A 15,230-nucleotide genomic window follows, 5' to 3' on the forward strand; every position below is an offset into this window, starting at 1 on the left:
TTTTAATTCATTGGGATTAAAGAGCTCTGTTGTTCCTCTGAATTCTGATGGTTCTAATTTCACCATTGAATGTGAAATTAGCCTAACGAGATTTGTGATTTTCTATTATCAACTCAAATATAACTGAAACAAATCCAAGAGGAACCGCCACCTGTGCAGAAGGCAGCTCCAAGTAAGGGGTTACTTAAATAACTTAGGATCAGAGAGGTAGAAGCAATCCAAATGGACATTTGAATAAACAAAATGTGGTAAATCGATATAATAGAATATGATTCAGCCTTAAAAAGTAAGGAAACTCCTATGTGACTTCATTATGAAGACACTCTGCTAAATGAAACAAGCCAGGCACATACATAGTTGAATGGCTTCACTTTCCTGAGATACCTAGAGTAGTTTAACTCATTCAGAAAGATGGAATAGGTCAAAGGGGAGAAGTCACAGGGAGTTCATGTTTAATGGCTCTGGGACGTTTTGCAAGGTGAAGGAGTCCTGGAGATGGACAGAAGTGATGGCAGCACTTCCTGCCAACAAATACCTAGAAAATGGCTGAAATGGTCAATTTTACATTAGATGCATTTTTACTTAATTTATAAGATCACTAGGATGTCTATCTGGTAAGGGAGATGCTGATTTAACTGGAACGACATCTGTCCAGGTCATAAGGAGAGTTCACTCCTATTCAGCAGTGAATGTAAGTGGATGATCTAGTGTTAAATAACATGCCTGCTGTTTCAAAACAGAAGGACCCTATTGTACAGGAAAATGTGTAAATGTTACTGCAGTAACAAAGCACCAAAAAGAGAAACAGAGCCTTGGCCTCCTCCAAGCCTTTGAAGGATTCCAGTACCTTAAGAAAAAAATGTGTCAATAATATCCCTAATCCTTCCTGTACACGTGTGAATTCTCACTCATCTTCCTTTCAGGGTTGACTCGGGTTGACACTGGGCTATAAACCCAAGGCATAGGGAACTGAGGCTTAGAACTGGAAGAAATGGGCAGCTGAGAATGGAGCTGAATCCCAGAACCCAGTGTTCTGGGCAGGTTTTTGCTGTGGGATGCTTCCTGGCTACAGTACTGGAGTGATGTTCCAAAAGATGACATCCTGCTAATACAAAATGCATGGCTTTCTGCATAATGTAGGTCTGGTCAGGGGGTACATTTCTCAACTGTACCCTGAGAAATGTCTAGGGAGGAGAGAAGAGGATCTTCATGGTCACCCTAGGAAATGTTATATTGATATATCATATCATATTCTATTCTATAACACATCATATTCTATTATATAGATTTACCACATTTGATATAAATATATTTGTTGTAATGACTCAGAAAAATCTTAAGGTATAGAAATTGTCTTTTACAATTTTATTTTGGGTGCCTAGATCCTCCTTCTAAACATCCCTTCAGTGGCACCCAATCTTGAAATGTTAAAGTCTTTTTCTGATGTCAGCACACTTCAGCCGGCCTTCCAAAGGTCACACCTGCAATCCTAGCTACTCAGGAGGCTGCAATCTGAGGATCATGGTTCAAAGCCAGCCCAGGCAGAAAAGTCTATGAGACTCTTATATCCAATAAGCCAGTAAAAAGCCAGAAGTAGAGCTGTGGCTGAAGTAGGAGAGTGCCAGCCTTGAATGAAACAAATAAATTAAAATAATAAAAATTAAATTAAAAAAAACAAGCAAGAGCTCCAGGCCCTGTGTTCAAGCCAAAATGTTGGCATAAAAACAAAAACAAACACTCCATCAGTTGTCAGACAATACATCTGGTTTCAGATTAACTTTCCTACCCATACTCCTTTTCCCTGGTCTCCTCTGCCTTAGCCCTGCAGGCTCTTCCAACAGCCTCTCCACTGGCTCCATCTCTCAGCTGTCTTCCTTCTGATATCTCTGAACTACTGGTAGAGGAATGCAGTTCGAGCAAGTGCTGGCCTGCCATGACTAAACCCACTGGGTAAGGAAAGCCAGACCTTCATCTGCCTGGAAAGATCTTTGTACTTCTTCCAATGCCTCCTCTACCCCACCCAATCCCCCATCTCCCCCCTCTCAGCATATGGAACCTACACTCTGGTCAATGCTCCTATTTTCCCCCAAACAGACCTCAAGGCTTCTGATCACCACATACCTTGCATTCCATCTCTGTCCAGGTTCAAACTCTCACCTTTCCCTTTCCCTTTTACCCAACTTAAAATTACACCCCCAAATGTGGAATCCTCAAGAAGCCATGGATCTTTCATAAGAATTCCAAAAAAAAAAAAAACATTCCAATTGTAGGAATCGCAAGGTGCATCATATGAGCAGCTTTGATTAGTATCATGAGTCGCGAGTCCATTTTGTGCTGTTATCTCACAAAAGGATGACAACATCTTAAATGTCAAATGAGATGCCACTCAACTTTTCCATATTTTATTCTTAATTTAGGTTAGCTCGAACGCTATTACTACCTATGTGCCAGGTTCTGTTCTGAACTCTATAAAAATAGATGACTTCTAACCTCCATGAAACCCCTCTAGAGTAGCCAGCGTTATTATCTTTAACATCTTCATATTTACAGATGAAGAATACCAGGCCTGTGGCCTAGCTTGCCAGCAGAGTGGGCAAGAGAGGAACCCAAGCATTTTTCTCTCTGGGTCTAAATTCACCAAACCAACTATTGCTGAAGAGCACCTGACATGGCCACACTTTAAAGCCAGTTAGAAAGGCACTCTCCCGTTTCCTACTCAAATGAGCATTTATTAAACAGTCATCAGGTGCCAGTGAATGGTCAAAGCCCTTGAAACACAAGAAAAAGTCTTTTTCCTAGCTGTGAATTTGCAGTTTCCAGATCATCTGGTTTTCTCCCATAGCCCTCTGTCATACAGACCTGTCAGACACCAGGAATCCTATGCAACCTGGAGAAAAGGCAAACAGGACCAGATACCACATTGGTGCTACAGAGGTTCTCAACAATCATCCATCTTCAAGGGAAAATGGGAAATTTTCTCCTTTCACCCCTAGTCTTTTCCCCACCAGAGGACATGGCTTCTCAGCACCAGGCAGGAATCCACAGGAATCCATTGCCTCTGCCAGAGAGCTAGTAGGCCAATGACAGCCTCGTGGTCCCGCCTACAAGGAAAGGCCCAGACTTCAGCAGCATGTCATTCCCCTAATTATTCCCTGAGCCTGGAGTCCAACATAAACAGAGCATCTTTCACAAGCAGCTCCCACCATGCACCTCACACAAGCAGCCAAGGACTGGGAGGTGCTAAAGGGCAGAGGGCTTGTATGGCCAGCCAGACCCAGGCCTCTGGGGAGTGTCTCAGTTGCTCTTTGGTCCAAAAAATTCAAATCCAACAGAAACTGCCTGAGGTCCCTGCTTTTTCCAAGTCCTAATTCCTAGGAACCCTATCTGAGGGGCCCTAAGAAAGGCCAGCAGCTCAAAGCAACCACTCCCAAAGTACCTAGGGAAAACAGAAGGGATGAAGGGCAGGGGACTAAAGATGTTTCCGCCAGGGTCACATTTGATCCGATGTTGATGTATACACCCTTTTTGCTGGGTACTAAATGCCAGAGCAAGCTGGTGCCAGTGGCTCCTGATTGTAATCCTAACTAGAAGCTGACATCTCAGGATAGTAGTTCAAAGCCTACCCAATTAAGCACTAAAAGCCAAAAGTAGAGTTATGGCTTAAGTGATAGAGTACCAGCCTTGAGCAGAAAAAACTAAGAGACAGCACTAAGGCCCTGAGTTCAAGCCCCAGTACCAGTACTAAATAAACAACTAAATAAATATAACTAAAGCAGACAACTAGCAAGACTGGAGTTAGGGGAGGATCTTAGTCTATAACACAACAGCAAGCAAAACAATCACTCTCTGGAAACTTCTATTTTTTAAGGGGCTATGCAATATCCAAACCAAGAGACCATTTCACATGATGGTTAGTGTTCTGAATAAAATAAAATGCAGTCATATTATGGGGTGGTCAAGGAAATGAGTATTTGAGATGAGATCTGTATAAGGAGCTGGTGATACAAAAGCAAGGGAAAAGCATTGCGGACAGAAGAAACAGAAGTGCAGGCCCAGAAGGCCTCTGGGCAAATGTTTGTAAAGCATTTAAGAAAAGTTTTAGGAAATTTTATGTGTTCTCAACACTTAGATTCTGGGTAGCACATCAGTTATCTTCTTCTTAAGAGTCTCAAGATCAAGGCCAGTGGCTCATACCTGTAATCCTACCTATTCATGAGTCTGAGATGTGAGGATCATTGTTCAAAGCCAGCCCAGGAAGGAAAGTCTGTAAGACTATCTCTAATTCATCACCAAAAAGCCAGAAGTGGAGCTGTGGCTCAAATGACAGAGGGCCAGCCTTAAATGAAAAAACCAAGGACTCATCCCTGTGTTCAAGCCCTAGTACCAGCACACACACACACACACACACACACACACACACACACAGAGCCTAAAGATCAAAGTGCTAAGTTGGAAAGAAATTTTCCCTCAGCTTTTAACAAAGATGGATGAAATAGAAATGTGTGTGAATATATGTGGTACTTATATTTATATGTCTGGCAAGGGTCTGTTTAAAAGCCTTTCATGTCTGTTTTCCTTTTAAACTTTTATAATATAGGTTGAAAGCCTGATACAATCTTTCCCCTTCATTCATGAATGGGAAGATCTTTTCCTTAAAACTAATGAAGACTTCGCTTCCGTGGGGCTGTCATGTCCCTCCCTTATTCCGGCATTTGCAACAAGGTGAACTTCTAATTGCAACAATGTAAAAATACCGTGCACATGGTTTTAAGGAGGTGGGAGTAGCAGGATGGGGTGAGAGTTGTTTTTGCTATATTCCTTTTGTGTGTGTGATTAAGATTGGGGGGGGAGGGAAGAATACATTGTGCACAACTGTGCATTCTCGTCTTCCATGTTAATAAATGCGGTTTTAACTGCCCTTTCCCATCCATTGCTAACCTCACCAACTTCCTCTCCAGGCTACAAGTAAAGTTGAAAAGTGCAGGAGGGATTTCCAGCTCCTTGGAACAGACAGGGCGTCTGCGCATACACCGGCCATGTGCACCCTTCTTTCTCTCCGTGGACAGAATTTCTTGGGGATCCTTCAGGCCCCCTGCCTGTATCTGCCTGCATGTCTCCCTAGGTCCTTATTAAAACCAGGTGCATGGGAGGCAGCCATTGGGAGACAGAAAAGCCTTTACCCTTGGCCCAAAGCTCTCCTTTCCGGGAGTGTTTCCTAAAGGAGATCAGAGAGCAGGGTAAAGTCGGGCAGGCATACCAGGGCTGGAGAGCGGCCCTCCAGGGACAAGGGACACTGCCCCTAGATACTTGATAGGTCGGCAGGCTAAATGCCAAATTCTGTACCCCCAGAAGCGTAGGGGACCCAGCAGGAGTTCCCAAGACTTGTCCACACCAAGTCCAGAATGTCCGCAGTGCTTACCCAGCCGGTCCTGCAGTCCTTTGCAGCTCCAGAGACGGGGCCTGGGATGCGACCAACCGGATACCACGGTGTCAGGTAGCCAATGATGTAGCTGCCCAGAGCAGCCCAGTGCCCTTTGTGCCCACTGGGAACCCCGCCTGCCTCAGGCTGAGAAATCCAGAGCTCAGGGCTTTCCTGGTCTGTGACCTTTGATCTCAAAGACTAGGGGCCCCAGCTGCAGCCTGAAAGGGCAGAAATGGGAGCATGCTGGGTCCCTCTCTGCAGCCAAGACATGAAGCCTCTCTCCTGAGAGTTTCTTTCCATGGGCTCCACCTGAACTCTCCAGGTTTAGAGCATGTGCAGTGTGTTTCGGCAATTATTTGAGCATTTGTGTCTTTAATTGCACTGCAAAAATCAGAGAAATGAGCCTTAGGAGTGTTGCTGAGAAAATGGCCTTAAAAGTGGCACCTTAAAAGCCAGGCACCAGTGGCTCATGCCTAGACTCCTAGATACTCAAGAGGTGTGAGGATAGTAGTTCTAAGCTGGCCCTGGCAGGAAAGTTCAATTGACCACTGAAAAGCTGCAAGTGGAGCTGTGGCTCAAGTAGTAGAGTTACTTAGCTAAGTCTCAAACACAAAAACTCAGGAACAGTGCCCAGGCTGTTCAAGCCAGATTTGGGGGGGGGGGCGGACAGAAGCATTGTTAGATGCAACATGTCAGGTGTCAGGGCACATAAAGGAATAAGGATCCCATAAAAACATGCTTCCAGAGGTTAAATGGCCATTTTCTGTTGCTTGGACCTAAGAGCAAAACTGGCCTGTCTTTTGTTTTCCCAAACTGAGTGAGTGAGTGAGTGATTGATTGATTGAATGAATGAATGATTCATTGATGTGCTAGTACTGGTATTTGAACTCCCACCTCTCATTCTCACTCACAGCTGGTACTCTATGGCTTGAGCCTCACCTTGACTTCTGACTTTATGCTGGCTAATTGGAGATAAGAATCTTAAGAAATTTTGGCCCAGGGTGTTTTGGATCCTCAGATCTCAGAATCTTGAGTAGCACGAGTTATGGGCATTAACCATGGAGCCAGACTATTTGTTTTAAAAGGCTGTCCCCAGCCTTTATTCTAGCCTTTCAGTCTGACATCCCTTGCTTTCTGAACAGATTACTTGAATTTTAGGTTACTCCAAGCAGAATAAGTTATAGAGCACATCTCTCACTGGGACAAGAGTTAAGCATTGCTAGAGCATTGCTCAATACTATTAGACCACTGTTACAATTAATGATGTCTTTATTGTTTTCATGTTTAGTTTTCCTTTAAGCTAAAATGGCTAACCTGACTCTTTAATTGACTGCTATTAGACACTTTCCTGGTACCCTTCTTACCTTGAGCTAAAGGACTATCATCTAAACAGCCAGCTACTGGTGGCCCAGGAGAAAACCTGTAATTGCTATAAATACAGTCCTTCACTTGAATGAAGGACTACCATGGTTGTTTCAAGCTTTGTCTCCCATTTGTATGAAGGTCAGTGCCATAATTTGTACAAGTCCCCTTTTCTGACTATACAAATAGGCTATTCTCATTTTTTGAGATAATTAGGAGACACACTCCTATGTTAGCCCCCTAGATGTTACAACATTAAGTCCAATAAAAGGCTTATCTCTAGTAGTCTTTTTCCCTACTTTTGATCGTTAGCTTAATAGAACCAGCAAAACTGGTAACCATGATGACAGGATGTTGGCAGTGAGTGGGATAACAGCAGCAGTTACCATCAGCAGCCAAAATGGCCAAGGCAGCTAAAGAGGTCCAGAGAGTGCTGGGGAAGAAATGGCAGAGAACAGAGGTGATGAAGACAAGGGCTATGCAGAGCTGAAGATCAGAAACCGCAGGCCCTGGTCACAGAAAGTTCACAGAGCTTTTAAATCTTAAGGGCCAAGTTCTCAGATACTCTAGACTCAAGAGCTTTAACTGTCTAGAGCTATCACCTGTCATTGTCAGGAGCTGAGGATCCAGGCACTCTAGGTCCAAAAGCAGAAAACACAGTTTGCTAATGCCACTCACTGCTGCTGGAAGCTGAGGACTGCTGGTAGAGTAAGCCCTAGGGGAGGTGCTCCCCCTCTGGTCTGGGTGGAAATGGCTGTAAGGCCATCTAGAGTTCTCTGAAGCTCCTGGGAAAAGTTAGGAACAAGCTGTTAGAAACAATCATGGTTAAGAGAGTACCTTCAGAGGCCAGAGTGATGCCCTGGCAGCAAACAGCTGTGGTTGCAGTATAGCTTCCTCAAGGTATCTATGGAATGTTCAAATTAGGCATCCATGAAGGTTTAATGGCTGCTTGGCTGATAATCCTTCAGCCGAAGGCAGCTGGGACACAAGAGAAAGCTCTAGCTATCATCTGAGTGCCTAAAGCCCTAAGTTTCTGGGGCAATAGGACCCTTGATGTTAGGGCTTTGGAGGTAGAGCCTCTGGGTCTACCAGTGCAGCCCAAGGTCTTGCTAGCACTGAAAAAGCTTCTCCTCACATACTCAGTCCTATATAGCTAGTGTGAAAGGATACTCACCCAACTGATTGGTAACACAGGAAAGGTTAGAGAGCCCTAACATCCCAAATATTTACCTGACAGGTCTCTGCATTAAAGCCATTCCCTGGGAGCTCACAGAGCCCTGTTTGATCATTAAAACTTCTCTCAAACCCAATGACAAGTTACAAGGCAATTCCAGGCCAATTCCAACCTTGGCCATTTCTGACAAAACATTGTCCAAGCCATTTTTTTTTTTTGTCCTGAACTATGGACCACCTACAGCATCAGATTTTCTGGGAGTTCATGGTATAGGTCCAGGATTTGACATCTGCACTCTAGATGTTAGACTATAAGAATTGAGGCTCAGAAATCTGCTTTTTACCAAGCTTATCTTGTGAGATTTGTACTCACCGTAGTATGAAAATTATTAGACTTGGCTCTTTTTCTTCTTCTTTTCCTCTTTTTTTTTTAACTTTTCAGACCTGGTGCTTGCATTTCCATCTGGAATCTTCCCTTAGAACTCTCAGCAATATAAGACATTCTTTTACAAACATATAATGCAAAGTTTAGCCTCCAGACAAATGTTCCTTATTTCATAGAGTCATGAATTTTTTTTAAAGTTGAAGCTGTGTGAACATTACTTCCCACTGTCTAGTACTCAGAGCATATCCTGATGGTAAGTAGGTGGATTATGTGATATGCTTTCTGCTAAGCTTGGGCTGTTTGTCATTCTGAGCCAGACATCCTGAGCCATGTGAATTTTCTTCTACTGCTTCCAGCACAGCTTTCCTTAGGTAAGATGCAAGTTGAAGCTGTGATCATGGTGGCTTCCAAACTGAATTCTACAACAAAGGAATCTGTGAAGCCAGGCACTGGTGGTTCATGCCTATAATCCTAGCTACTCAGGAATCTGAGCTCTGAGGATTGCAGTTCAAAGCCAGCCTGGGCAGGAAAATCTATGAGACCTGCATCTCCAATTAACCACCAAAAAGCTGGAAGTAGAGGTGTGGCTCGAGTGGTAAAGCACTATCCTTGAGGGAGAAAACTAAAGGACAGAATCCAGGCCTGAGTTCATTCCCAAAAGTGTACTTGCAAAACTCTTATGAAAATTGCATGGAATTAATAAACTTCACAAATAGTATTGTTAGAAGTGGAACTGAACTGAATTTGAGGAGATGATGGTGTAAATAATTTTTGCAAAGAGATTTTTCAATGCTCTGTTGCTTATAATATAAAACATTTGTTAAGAAACCAAATTTGACATGCTATATAAATGGCTACATAAATTGTGGTATACCTGTATGAAGGCATACAAAAAACTATTATATTTTCAGAGAATATTTACATGGGATTATATGTTTGGTGGGAAATGTGAGTAAGTGATTACTGTCTTTATTTTATTTTTGTGGCGGTCCTGGGCTTGAATTCAGAGTCTGGGTACTGTTCCTGAACTTTTATGGTCAAAGTTAGTGCTCTACCACTTGAATCATAGCCTCACTTCTGTTTTTTTTTTTTTTTGGTGGTTAAGTGGAGCTAAGAGTCTCATATTTTCTGCCCAGACTGGCTTTGAACCACAATCCTCAAATGTCAGCCTCCTGTGTAGCTAGGCTTACAGGTGTAAGCCATCTTTACCCTGCTTCCCTTTGTTTTTGTTGTTTAAATCTAGTAATAACTGACAGAAACTTAATAAAACAGAATCCTAAATGGGTACTAGTAGCACTGAAAACAGGTCCCATTTGCACGACAGAACTGGGGGACAGAAGAAAAAAGAATTTCCAGTTGGAAGACTGTTGAAGAAGAATTTAAATATCTCTTCTAAATCTTTATGAAACAGATAGAAATGACCCACCTCTCCCTAAGACACTGGGAAGGAGTTAAGTATTGTTATTAAAGTCCTGTCACATACTTTAAATGCACTGTTACCAATGCGCCTTTGTTGGAAGCATCCTTCTGAAAGTGCTAAGATGTTCCTTAAGGTAAGGTTCCTTAACTGACAGGCTCCTTTCCAGGACCCCTGGCTACTTTGACTGTCTCACTCTCAATTATGCAGCTCCATTGCCTCCATACCAGCACCCAAAGCATGACTCTGGCTCCTGAAGACACTGCGCTGGCAAATAGCAGTCACTTGCTCCAGGCCAGAGGTGGACATTTCCTTCCCCTGGCTGCCCACCAGAAGACCTTTGGTTAACTTTGGAAAGCAATATGGAGGTTCCTCAAAAGACTCCACATAGAGCTCCCCTAGGACCCAGCAATCCCACTTTTGGGCAAGGATTTACCCAAATGATCACAAACAAGACCATAATACTAAAGCTACCAGCACAACTATGTTTATTACAGGATTATTTACCATAGCTAAGATATGGAGGGGGCGGAAAAAAAAAAGATATGGAACCAACCCAGATGCTCCTCAGTAGATGAATGGATCAAGAAGATGTGGTATATATACACAATGGAATTCTATGCCTCCATCAGAAAGAATGACATTGCCCCATTTGTTAGGAAATGGAAAGACTTAGAAAAAATTATATTAAGTGAAGTAAGCCAGGCCCAAAAAAATATAGGTCCCATGGTTTCCTTTATTTGCAATAACTAGTATATGTCAAGCAGAAACAGCCAGACAAGTGATGTTAGGCGAAATGAAGCCCAAGATAAGGACTCAAATGTTTTTTTCTTTCTTGCGATTGTTTCCAACATATTTATAAGATGATTTCTTTGTTGCTTTGTATGTCCCTCCCCCAGGGTATAAGCCCTGCTTTCACTGTATTTGATGTTGATATAACTTGTGGAGGGGAAGGGAAAAAACAAACTGTTTGGATAGGGTTACAGGTGGACCCATTACAACAATGAGATGTAGAAGATGTTATGTTGAAAAATGAACTTTACAACTTTGGTGGGGTAGGGGGTGGGGGATTGGGGTGGTGGTAGAGGGGTGTGGGGGTTGGGAGGGTGGAGAGGGGAAGAGATGGTATGGGGAAACAAAGGAGGAGGCAACAAGGTTTGATAAGAAATGTACTCATTATCTTGCCCATGTAATTGTAACCCCTTTGTATGGTATTTTCACAATAATAAAAAAAAGAAGAAGAAAAATAAAAAAAACAAAGGAGGAGGTAACAATGCTTGATAGGAAATGTACTCATTACCTTCCTCATGTAACTGTAACCCCTCTGTACAGTGTTTTTACAATCAAAAATATTTTTTAAAAAAGAAGACCTGTGGTTAGTGTTAGGGATTGTGCCATAAGTGCTGCAAACTCAATCTTTTATATATATAAAAGGATCACAGCACTTGGTACAGACATCCTGGTGCTAACCAGACCCCTTCTGGCTATACAAGCAGGCTGCTTAGCTCATTTTACAAATAGCCAAGAGAGGAGACACTCTACTGTGCTAGCCTTCTGAGGTTGTGACATTAGGCCACAATAAAGACTTCTCTCTACTGTTTTTGTCTACTTTTGACATTAGACTATCTGAGATAGTAACTTGAAGAAAAAGAGAGAAGCAGTGGTGCAGGCAGCCACAGAGTCACCGTGAGGCTGGCATATGATCCCCAAGGTAGCAGAAGCTGAGTAGGAACAGCATCTGGTCAACAGTGGCAGAGCAGGCCAGAGGCAGCAGAGGTGGTCACAGCTGGGTGCTGCTGCTGGAGGGTGAACTGTGGCAGGTACAGGTTGGGTGAAAGTGAGCGATAGAAATGAGGGGAGAAGGGACCCTCCTGCTGCAGGGCCCAGCCAGAGATGCACAAGAGCTATGACATTTCTTGCCTCAGGACAGACCCCGCCCCAGGCCCAAATCCTAAAATTCTGCAGTAGCTGTCAAGAGCCGGGGGTGGACGGCTGCTGTCCACTGTCATCTACTGCCACAGCTTTTAAACATCGTCAAGGGCCCAGAGTCACTGAAGAAGCTTCTCTTCCCTTACCCATGATTTCTATGGGTAGAGCAGAGGGTCTAGCCTGTTACTTTGCAAAAATTACAGCAAAGAAGCAATCCTCTACTCCCACAAAAAATACATAGAAGCCTAAGTCACTGGAGAAGTGACATGCATTAACACCAAAAAGATTAAGGTGCAAGTATATTGCCCAAGCCAGCAAACTGGCAACAGACTAGCAATCTGTTAAACATCCTCCAGAGGAGAAATGGAAATGTTTGTTCTCTGGTGAATCTGAACAGCTAACAAGACAAAAGGTACAGACATGAGAATCTCCTTTGTTAGCCCTGAAAAAATGTTACCCAGTGCTGAAGCCCATAGCTAACACCTATCCATGAATATAGAGCTCCCAATGCATTTTATCTGCCCCACCGGGCCGACGGGTCAAGAATCACCAGATGTTAGAGAAAAAAATAATATGAAAGAGGTAAGAGTAAATAGAAAAAAAACTTGAAGGAAACCAAGACTATTAAAAGAAAAGTAACTTTTTTTTGTTGTTGAGATGGGCGTTCTTTAAAATCCTCAGAGTTAAAAAGAAGATAGCTGTTGCTTTGGAGTCTATTTTTTTTTCTTTTCAATCAAAAAAAAAAAGGAAATGAAGATAAAGCTGAGCTCATTAAATAGGTGACAAAATGACCAAAGGATAAAACATGCAGGTAAAATGTATGAAAATAAGAGATATTTGTGCACTAGTGCCTCATAGCTACAACCCTAACTACTCAGGAGGCTGAGATCTGAGGATTGAGGTTCAGAGCCAGACCAGAAACAAGTAATTGATAAAAGTTTCAATTGTACATCACCCTGGATAACATGATAACATCCCAGGCTGTCCTACTTGGTCCTACTCAGCGTGAGAATTAGGCCATTGTCTAGCAAGCATGGCCTTACCCTGTCTACAAGCTATACTTACTCCCCTTATCACCAACTTGGTGATCACATCAGCTGTCACAGTACAACAGGGCCTGCGTTCAAGTAGCCCTTATTTTACTCAGTAATAACCCAAAGTGCCAGAGCATTGACACAGAAGGAGCACGAAGGCATGAAACATGGGCAGACAGGAAGTGAAGCTGTAGCACAAGTGGTAGAGGGCTATCCTTAAGCAAGAAAACTTCAGTGACAGCGCCCAGGACTTGAGTGCAAGCCTCAGAACCAGCACAAAATGTGACATGAGCAAACAGACTAACCCTGGTGCTGGGTTGTGTAGATGTACTGCAGTACTATCACTTCAGACATCCACTGGGGGTCTCAGAGCAGATAGTCTGTGGATAAAAGGTATTTCCCCTCATATGATGTACCCACAATAGTCAAATGCATAGAGACAGCAAAACAATGGTGATCAGGAATGGGGAGGGGTTGGGGAGAAAGGAATCACAGTTTAACTGGTGGAGAATTATAGTTTGGAATGATGGAAACGAAGATGGATGTTGGTGATACACAATAAAGCAGACGTATAATGTAACCAAATGTACAATGATTTAGAGGTAGAGAAAGGAGGATTGTGAGTTTGAGGCCAGCCTGGGCTATATATATATATATATATATATATATATATATATATATATATATATATATATATATATATATATATACATCTCAAAAAAGATTAAAATGGTAGGGTTTTGCCATATATGTTTTATGAAAACAAAGAAAAGCTATTAGAAGAATTTTACCAAAATTAGTATGAACTAAGAAAAAGGAAATATGGGGGTCAGAAATGAAGAAACTCAACTCAAGAATAAGGCAAGATCTAGGTACTGCTAACTCATGCCTATAATCCTAGCTACTCAGAAGGCTGAGGTCTTAGGATACAATTCAAAGCCAGCACAGACAGGAAAGTCAGTGAGACTCTTACCTCCATTTAACCAACAAAAAAAGCCAGAAGTGGAGTTGTGGTAGAGCAACAACCTTGAGTGGGAAAGCTAAGGGACAGTGTCCAGGGCCTGAGTTCAAACCCCATTACTGCCACTCCTCCAAGGCAAAAAGAATCCCCAGGATAAAGGGAAAAGAGATCCAAAGTATAGCAGCAGGATGAGAGAACAATAGACGTTTCCATACTAGAACAGATCACAAGGTTCAGAAAGCCACCTCTCCAACAAGAATTGAGTTGAGGGGCTGGGAAGGTGGCTCAGTGGTAGAGCACTTGCCTTGCATGCTCGAGGCCCTGGGTTCGATTCCTCAGCACCACATAAGAAAAAAGCCGGAAGTGGTGCTGTGGCTCAAGTGGCAGAGTGCTAGCCTTGAGCTGAAGAGCTGAGGGACAGTGCCCAGGCCCAGAGTTCAGGCCCCACGACCGGACCCCCCCCCCAAAAAAAAGAATTGAGTTGATAGAAAATATAATAGGTTCTGACCTTATTGAGAAGACAGGTAACTAATTGGGAGACGACTTCGAGTTGAATTAACAATCATATGAAAAGCTAAGCAAGTAAAATAATGCAATCTTGTTTTTCCTGGGAAATCTTGAGTTGTGGTAGAAAGGAAAAGTAACCTTGATACTTGTGGATACAGGACTCAGCAGTAAATTGCAAGTATCTACCATATGAGGGCCTAAGTTTATGATAAAATGTTATCAAGAAGATGGGACATGAACAGTAGGTACCAGAGTGGACATATTCAAAAACATTTATCTCCAAGGAGCAGAAATTTGGCCAGGCAGTTCCCAACATGCTACTTTGTTTGTGATAAACCTAGCTGGTCAAACAATTTGATTCTTTATTCAAGAAGATATATAAAGTAGCAAAAAAAAAAAAAGTGTTCTGTTGGGCTGGGAAGGTGGCTCAGTTGCAGAGCGTTTGCCTTGCATGCCTGAGGCCCTGGGTTCGATTCCTCAGCACCACATAAGCAAAAAAAGAAAAAAGCCAGAAGTGGTGCTGTGGCTCAAGTGGTAGAGTGCTAGCCTTGAGCTGAAGAGCTGAGGGACAGCGCCCAGGCCCAGAGTTCAGTCCCCATGACCGGACCCAAAAAAAAAAAAAAAGTGTTCTGTTCTGGGTAGTGTGTGTGTGTGTGTGTGTGTGTGTGTGTGTGTGTGGTATGTTTGCCAGGCATGGTGGTGGCACAAGCCTGTAATCCTAACTACGTGGACAGTGAAGGTCAGGGGAAGGCAGTTTGAGGCCAGCCTAAACACTTTATCTCAACCAGCAGCTGGGCTTAGTGGTGCATGCCTGTCATCCCCAACAACACAGAGAAGGGATGTAGCTACTAGAAAAATGAAGCATCATCAGGAAAGACTTCATTTCAAGACTCAGTTCCAACTGAGCTGAAACAATGGATCATAAACTGTATAAATGGTATCAAACAAGATTCATTCATGCCAATGAGATGTCCAATTCAAAGTAGCAAAGAATGAACTGACTCATCTAACTCAGACAACCCAAGGGGTTTGACTTGAAA

The 15,230-nt window shown here is 42.9% G+C and overlaps 1 protein-coding gene across 1 annotated transcript in view; it reads right to left on the minus strand.

The window, feature by feature from the left end:
• LOC105988060 overlaps window positions 1-5,477 on the minus strand; it is a 144,030-nt gene extending 138,553 nt beyond the window's left edge. Inside the window, exon 1 of the mRNA XM_013019550.1 lies at window positions 5,420-5,477. The gene's annotated coding sequence lies outside the window, so the exon portion shown is untranslated. The remainder of the gene's footprint in view (window positions 1-5,419) is intronic.
• Window positions 5,478-15,230: the final 9,753 nt, after the last annotated feature.

The sequence above is a fragment of the Dipodomys ordii genome, unplaced genomic scaffold (genome assembly GCF_000151885.1).
Source record: "Dipodomys ordii isolate 6190 unplaced genomic scaffold, Dord_2.0 Scaffold46, whole genome shotgun sequence".
Lineage (NCBI taxonomy): Eukaryota > Metazoa > Chordata > Mammalia > Rodentia > Heteromyidae > Dipodomys > Dipodomys ordii.